Here is an 8,502-nt window from a genome sequence, read left to right on the forward strand (position 1 = left end):
AAGAACAACTTGGAGATGCAAATGAGAGCAACGAACAGCACAGCTGAATGAATATCAGTTCTCACAAAAACAAACAACAGTTACAATCGGTGTTGTTAAAAAAGTAGATTCTATCATGTAAGCTATGCATATACAGGGAGGGCACGTGGATGAAACAATACAATTGGCCTTCTGGAAACAAAGGTGCAAACTTTAGAAGATGAACTGGATGAGCTGGAAAACAGATTGAGACAAAATAATATGGGAATATTGTCCCTACCAGAAGACAAGAAAAAAATCAGACCTTTCCAGCTATGTGATCAAGCTAATATTGGAGGAGCTTAGTGTGGATCTATTACCGGAAGATCTGGAGCGAAGACATCAGATCAGCGTGAAACAGAAGAATGCTAAATACCCTCGCTTGGCAATCTTTAATCTGTGGAACTATCAGACTAAATTCAACATTCTGAGGGCACAGGGTTATAAAGAGATCAAGGTCCACGGCCAGTCCTTTTGATTCGTCCAGGACCTGTCTTCTAGACTGTAAAACAAACGCAAGCAATTCATTTCGATCAGACAGTCACCGGAGGAAAAAGGAATCTCAACTCTGATTCCCGGCAGTACTGTAGGTATGGAAGGGAACACAGAGAATGAGTTCACAAGCGCTGATGAAGCCCTGAACTGGCTGCAAGAAACCTTTCCAGTTGAAAGAGAGCCCAGTGCCCTGAGGAGAGGCAGAAGTGGGAAAAAAACAGATAAGCACACTAGGCTACAAACAGGGATGCCCCAGACCAACTTATCGTAAATTGAGACAATATTCCTTCCCCCTCCTTCCAATACAATCTAGACTCTATTGTCCCCAATTAACTGTTCTTCTCTAGGAAGTAACAATAGAATTAGCCAATGCCAATGAGAAACATGGACACTGAAAATACAATATAAAAGAGGAAATATAGCATGTAAGTCAACAATTGTAAATAATAATGGATGTGTGTTTGTGTGGGCGAGAGGGTGTGAGTGGGTGTATGTGAATATGAATATGAATATGTGTAGAAGGGCAGGAGAACATGGGTGTGCGGAGGCATAGGGTATAGGTTGTGTGTGAATGAAGGAGAATGGATGAGTAGTTACAGTACATGTATAGAGGGGTGTGCCAAAGCCACTTTCTACCACTCTAAATTCCAAGCATCTGCCTCTAACCCTAGGAAGCTCTTTGCCACCTTCTCCTCCCTCCTGAATCCTCCTCCCCCTCCCCCCCCCTCCTCCCTCTCTGCAGATGACTTCGTCAACCATTTTGAAAAGAAGGTCGACGACATCCGATCCTCGTTTGCTAAGTCAAACGACACCGCTGGTTCTGCTCACACTGCCCTACCCTGTGCTACTACCCATTAGGAAAAACGCGCTAATAATTTCTAACGGACCGCCCAAAAAAGTGTGGCGAGGTTGTGTGTGTCTCCCCGCTCTGTGCTTTGTGCTCTGTGCTCTGTGCTCTGTTGCTCGGGGGGTTCAGAGCGACCCAGCCAGCACTTACACAGGTTTCCATACATGGGCTTTTCCGGCTGGTGTGTGCTAGAGAGCAGCAAGTGTTATTGTTGTTGCCCCCCCCTTGTCGGCGGCTCGGTGGGTCAGCAGCGACCCAGCCAGCCACTACACAGGGTCCAGACATGCCTCCGCTGTGTGCTAGAAAAGCAGCCCAAGTGTTTATGTGGGCTTTTCGGTTGGGGTGGGTTCAACACCACCACGGCTACACCACATATGCGCGGCAAGCCGAGCCTTCAGCATTTTCAGTCTTGGTGTGTCCCGCGTAAAGCGGCCGGCCGGCCGGCCGTTAGAGAGTGATACTAATATTGTCAGCGGGCACAACACAACACACACACACAAAGTGACCGCAACACCACACCCGTGCCAAGTGTGCTCTTTCCCCGCCGCTCAGTGGACCCGATTCAGAGGAGCCGAGCGGCCATGGTCGTGCGTTTCAACGGCCGCGCAGGTTTTAGAAAGATTATTGTCCAGCGTTGGACCAGAAGACAACTCATATCTCCGAGGAGGAGGAGGACAGAGGTTTCGGAAAGACGAAGACGGGGAGGAATACAACCCCGAGCGCCGCGAAGTCGACGAGGCTTCTCCTTCCCTCTTCTGAGGAAGAGCCCGAGGAAGCCCCGAGGACGAGCACGAGGGACCAACGGCGAGGAAGAGATTTCTCCTCGGCTCCGGACCAAAGGGGAGACGCCGTTTTTGCTTCGAAAAACGGGCAAAATTCGAATGCCCCCGTTGGCCTCACGGCGCCTCTACGCCGCCACCGCAGGGCCCGCGCGATTGCCACGCCGGGCGACGAGACTCCGGGCCCCACGGCCTATGCCGGGTCCCAGGGGAACGACATTGCGTCCACCTTCCCAACCTTTTTTGTCACCACCGGCGGGTAGAAAGGATAAATTGTGGAAATGACGAACCTGCCCACGGGGCCAGAAAATACGACGACGGCTGGCGGACCCATGGACGCCGCGGACTGCGCGCCTACATAGGGCTGCTGATCCTAGCCGGGCGTCTACAAGCCCGAGGCTGAGGCCGCGCAGCCTGTGGGACGCGAGAGCGGCAGGACCGTGTTCCAAGCCACCCATGCGCTCAAGTCTTTCACAGGTACTTCGAGGCTGCTGCGATTCGACGACCGCCGTCGAGACCCGCCAGACTCGCCGACGGACAAACTCACAGCCAATCAGAAAGGTCTGGGACCTGTGGGAGGCGCGGCTGCCGGCCCTCTTACAACCCGGGCCTTTGACGTACGGTGGACTAGCAAACTTGGTCCCGTTCAGAGGTTGCTGTCATTGCTTGTGTGCGTGTTTGTCGCGTTGTTGTGTGTGTGTTTGGGTGGGTGGTGTGTGTTGTGTGTGTACTGTGCGTGTGTGTGGTGTCTATAGAAGGTAGGTAGCTGTTAGTGGCTGTAGCAGCGGCTGTGGCCAGCACTTAGCAGCAGTAGCAGCGTTGTGTAACAACAAAAAGCCGTTTGGCCCAATGACGACAGTAACGAGGGATTAATCTTTCTTTCTCCCCCTTTTCCAAAGGTCGCTGTCCTTCCGTCAGAATCCCCAGCAAGCCGGGAAATACCCGGCATTCAAGTCGTGGGGGTGGCCTGCGACGCCAAGGTCCAGCCTACGCTTGGAAGATGCAAAGTGTACACCGGCAAGGCGGCCACCGGAGGGGGCCCGAGAGAACCAGGGGATGCGCGTTCATCCTCGATCTGACAACGGGACTGAGCAGGTCGCAACGTCACCTGTGACAAACTTTCTTTCACCTTCCTACGGAACTGGGACCGGGCTCCTGCGAGAGGAAACCTCACCTGGTGGGCACGGGTGAGAAAGAACAAGGCCGAGGCTCCCGCCCGCGCTGCTCGAGTCCAAGGGCAGGACCAGGTCCTGTCCTCCAGGTTTTCCTTCACGCCCCACCGCCACTCTAGTTGTTCCTACCTGGCAAAAGGAAAAAAAGACTTTGCTTACTTTTGAAGACGCTTGCACACAAGAGGGCGCATTAGCGATCGCCGCGACAGGAAGCGGCCCTCATCCTAGACTACACTGCCACAAGGGCGGCGTGGGACAAAAAACTAGGACAAGTTGGTCGTGCACCTACAAGCTGCAGACGGGATGGACGCCCGCTGGGCACCTGGTCGTCTTCCACAACATCCTCGGACGTGTCCTCCTTACAACGCCTTTGTCATTTTATGGCGAGAGTTCAAGGCCTGACTGGTGCCCCACAAGCGGAACAAGTGCAGGGTGTTTCCTCGAGCAGCTGGGGGAAAGGCATTGTTGGAGCCGCTGATCCAAAGAAGGCAGCATCTCCCCCGCACCGAACGGCGTCAGCACTGTCAAAGTCCTACAGAGTGCTACCGCCGGGCTCGTTGATCACAGCGCGAGGGAGCCGCGCGGTGCACGGCGCTGCCCCGGCTCGCTTCCCCGGCCACCGGGGCAAGTAAGAGGGAAAAAGGTTGTCAGGCTTGCCCACCCAGAAGGACTCCAAGGACACACACGGTGTGCGTTGCGGTTAAGGAAATACTCTGCAAAGGGCTGTTCACACGCATACTGTCACTTCTTTGCGCACATTGGGCCTTTTAGCCAGGATGGGGACAGGGTGACCAGAGGACGCGGGACTTAGACACAATACTGAGGACGCGGGAGGGGTTCAGCTTTTTGTCGCCACCCATCTCTTTAAGGGTTGTTTCAAGCGGTATCTGTACTAACTCCTCGCTAGCTACTTTCAGACATCTTAAGTGAAAAGAGAAACAGCTCACTTAACATTACTCGCCCTAGCAAGGAGCTGGTTAGGCCTGTTATGTTTTATCTGTTGGTGACTGCAACTGTGCTGTCCTTATTTGTCCCATTATTAAATTCAGGAGCGTTTTTCATTGTCAGAGCGCACACTGGACGCTCTGTGCCCGATGAGTAAGGGTTGATCATCCGAACGTTCTGACCTTCACAACGGCAGGCAGCACCAAGCTAACTGGCTAAACAATTAGCTAGCTTGTTTAGCTACTTCCCAGACACATTAATGAGAGGGAAACCACCCCTGCTGACCATTTACTGTCCCTAGCAGAGCTTGGGTTAGGCTTTTTCATGTTATCCAGAGCGTGGTGGCACTGTAACTGTGCTGCTTGCAACAATTTAATTACGCTTTTTGCTGACGTTTACTGACACCGGCCATATTTCAAAGGGTGTTGGCGTTCATAAATCCATCAGTTTTCTTGCGCTCTGGCACACTCAGAGATATTTTGTTATGACATGTAGCTAGTACCTAGTAAAACAAATTAACCATAATCCCAACTCATGACTTTACTACCCAGCATGGAATCTGCAGGTCGCTAACCAACCAGGTTCAATGTTAACTAGCTAATTTTAGGGCTAAAACTATGGTGGCTCTGAGATTGAATTTAAATCATACACGTAACGTTAGTTGCGAGCCAGGCCAGCTAACATTAGTTTAGCTAGCTACAGTACACTTTCAACTTGAAATAAAAGACTTTATGTCAAATTAGAAACGTGTAATATCTGAAAATGAGCTAGCTAGAATCTCTTACCATTATACATCATTGGGTTGGGACGCGTCTCCTGATGATTTTGCGTTGCCCGTAGTTGAAACTGTAATCCGGAGACAGGTGTTTTCTCCATCTCCTTAGCTATCATACTAGAATATCCACTGATTTCAAAACTCGGTCCTCCAGGAAAGTGGAAGAAGCATACCACCATAACGTTAGCTTAGAGAGCCAAGCCATTCTAGTGTTAGGCTAGGCTCAATATTACACTTTAACTTGACACTAGGTTTATTAGTTTTACTACCAATTTAAAAAAATAAAGCCGCGTTAGACAGGATTACCTAGATTTATTTGAACCAGCTCAAAATAGACAGATGTCTTGCTTATGGCCAGACCAATTTCGAACTCATCTTCGGCATGTCCATCCCACTCATTATCTTAGCCAATTCATGGCCTAGCGGGAAGGTTGCTTGATCTTTTCTCTGTTAACCAACTGGGCTCGTAATTTAACAATTGTATTTGTATTTACAGGATGGAAATACAAGTTGGTTATTAAGGCCACATGAAAGTTCACATGTTCCAGGAAGGCATTTTTTGCCCAAAAAAATGCATTTTGGATTTAAAAAAAAGTTTACGTTCAAATGGCTCTTTCCTGTGAAGTAGTGACCTGCGACATTACGATAGTTTTCCTGAAACGGGTCACCATTTTCTCAAAATGTTCTTTTCATCAATGTTTGCTTTTTTCCGGATGGGACCACTTGACTAGCGAATTCAGGACAATCCAATCTGAGATTTCGAAACATGTAAAATCTACGATGCTCACAAGGTCTATTTTTGATAATGCCAATCAGAAAGAAGTGGGCAGAGTCAGAGGAAAACCAGCGCGGGATTTTTAATTGAACCTTTATTTTAACTACGCAAGTCAATTAAGAACAAATTCTTATTTACAATGACAGCCTACGGTTATTAAGAGTTGACGTGGGAGTGGCTTATGAATTTAGTGAAAACTAGCTATCTCAGCCAGCTTGTTAGCTACATTAAAGCAGACATTGTCAGCGATACCGAAAAGTCTGAACGCGCCATTTTTGTGTTTGTGTGAAAGAGGTGTCTATCAGCTGACTGATCTACAGAGTATTGAACCAAATATATATTTTTTTAAAACCTGCCATGCATTACAAGTCTGTCTGTCTGTCTGTCTGTTCTCGGGTGTATTGAGTCATGGTTGTGTCTGTATGTGAAAAAAATGAACATTGAATAATATTTAATTGTAACTGGTTGTGTGTCTAGGTGCTGGACATTACTCCTTTCTGGAAAGTGATTCTGCTGCTATATTTTGTACATACATTGTATGATTTATGGAAGGGGTAAATAAACCACTATTTGCTCTACAAACGAATTGTAAATTGTATTATTTGTAGTTACTGTATGTAACTGTACAAGTTTATGTGATTTTAAAAGCTATTTCTCTCCACTAAAATACTTCATAAACAAGGTTTAAAACAATGACAATTGAAGTTTCATGATAGATTTTTGGTTTACGCTTCACACATTAGTAAAAAAACAAATGATAAAAGTAATAAGAAATGTTGAAATCAAGCAAGAACTATTTCCTTAAATTTGAGTCAAAAATTGTTGCTATAACTTTTGTGATAAAAACAATTGGAATAACAAATATATTTTTTCAAATCAGCAAATTTATTATGAAGTGTATTAAATTTGAATTGAATGTATTTGCGTACAGACATTATGAAACAAAAATTGTGACTTGCTGTTAAAAAATGCTTTATAACCTTGTAGCATTCATAACCCAAGAACACTCAAGGCTGTAATCTCTGACAATTTGGGGCATCAACCAAGGTCTGAATACTTATGTTAAATGTAAATTTCAGTTGTTAGTTTTTTTGGCAAAAAAAAAAAACTTTTTGTCAAAGTTTCTTGTAATCAGATTCCAGTTTCCTGTAACGTAAAATTATATTATATTACAATTTTAGTTTAAAATGTAGAGTTTTAAAAAGAGTTTACTTTAAAAAAAAATATTTAAACTATTTATTCATAACAAATATTTTCAAAACATTTTACTGGGTCCTTCTCTTATTTCATCATTGTTTAAAGGCCTAACTACCCTACATCAGCAATCCTACCCTCAAGTAAATGACATTGGATAAAAGTGGCCCTTGCTAGATGGATATTTATTATTATATACTATTAGTAAACCAGTTAGTTTGGGTCCTGAATGCTGATGGTTGAAACAGCATTTGCCGTATGTACTGTATATCAGACAAATATACCAACGAGTATGACGCAAAAATACTTGGTTTACTTTTTATTGATGTTGGTAACCAGCTTATAATAGCAAGAAGCGCACCTCAGGGGTTTGTGGAAATGGCAATTTATTACCACGGCGGAAGGGCTGTATCCAAGGCCACTCTGCATTGTTGTTGTGCCATAAAGAGCAGCGGCTTAATCCGTGATACAGTATTTTTGGGCCAATATACCCACACCCCCTTTGACCTTATGCTTTCATTAAATAACTAAGTTTTAATATACTGGTCCAGATATACAAGTGTTTTTGATTGAACTTGTTGTTGTTCAGGTCTTCTTGTTCTGGTTTTTGTTGTGTTTCAGGTCTTCCTGGTCTGGGTTTTTGTTGTTTTTAAGTTCTTCTTGGTTTGGGAATTGTTGTGTTCGAGGTGGTCTTGGTTTGGGTTTTGGTTTGTTGTGTTCAGTTGGTCTTGGTTCTGGGTTTGGTGACTGTTTTGTTAAATCTCCAGAGGTGTACCTCCTTCAGCTGCTTTGTGCCGCCGTTGGGCTTGAGGAGAGAGAAGGCAGAAGAATGGACCAAAATATGTGTCCCAAACGGCGAGCACCCTATACCTCTTTTATAGTGCACACCTTTTGACCAGAGCCTATAGGGGCCTCAGTAGTGCACTAAAGAAGGAATAGAGGGTACCATTTGGAACGCACAGAGAACAGTCCTCAAAATCATCATCACATTCACTTCGTCATTATAGACAGGTCATAGCAATGACTTGTTCATGAAGATGTTCATTATTGGGTTGGTTAGTTTAAAAAATATTATGGGATTAGCCCCTTTTTTCAAATTTCACCTAAATGACATACCCCAAATCTAACTGCCTGTAGCCAGGCCCTGAAGCAAGGATATGCATATTCTTGGTACCATTGAAGGAAACACTTTCGAGGTTTGTGGAAATGTGAATTGAATTTGTAGGAGAACATAACACAATAGATCTGGTAGAAGAAAATACAAAGAAAAACACCAACCAGTGTTTTTTGCCACCATCTTTTTGAATGCAAGAGGAAAGGTCACTGTTTAAATCCATCACTCTGTTTGTAATTTCCGATAGAGTCCACAAGATGGCAGCAGCCTGTATGTGCAACGTTTCAGATGGATAACCTTGGGAGTATGACTGATCCTTCAAGACTTTTAGTGTGGTGAAGTCTCAATCGCCCGAGTGTGTGGGCAAATCGTGAAGGAGACGTTCGCA

General features: G+C 45.6%; 1 protein-coding gene across 1 annotated transcript in view; it reads right to left on the minus strand.

Annotated features, from left to right (window-relative positions):
• The window catches only part of LOC112071107 (glutamate receptor ionotropic, kainate 5-like), a 25,915-nt gene that overhangs the window by 9,568 nt on the left and 7,845 nt on the right, over nt 1-8,502 (minus strand). The gene's annotated exons all lie outside the window — the stretch shown is intronic.

This window comes from Salvelinus sp. IW2-2015, unplaced genomic scaffold (genome assembly GCF_002910315.2).
Source record: "Salvelinus sp. IW2-2015 unplaced genomic scaffold, ASM291031v2 Un_scaffold1523, whole genome shotgun sequence".
Taxonomy (NCBI): Eukaryota; Metazoa; Chordata; class Actinopteri; order Salmoniformes; family Salmonidae; genus Salvelinus; species Salvelinus sp. IW2-2015.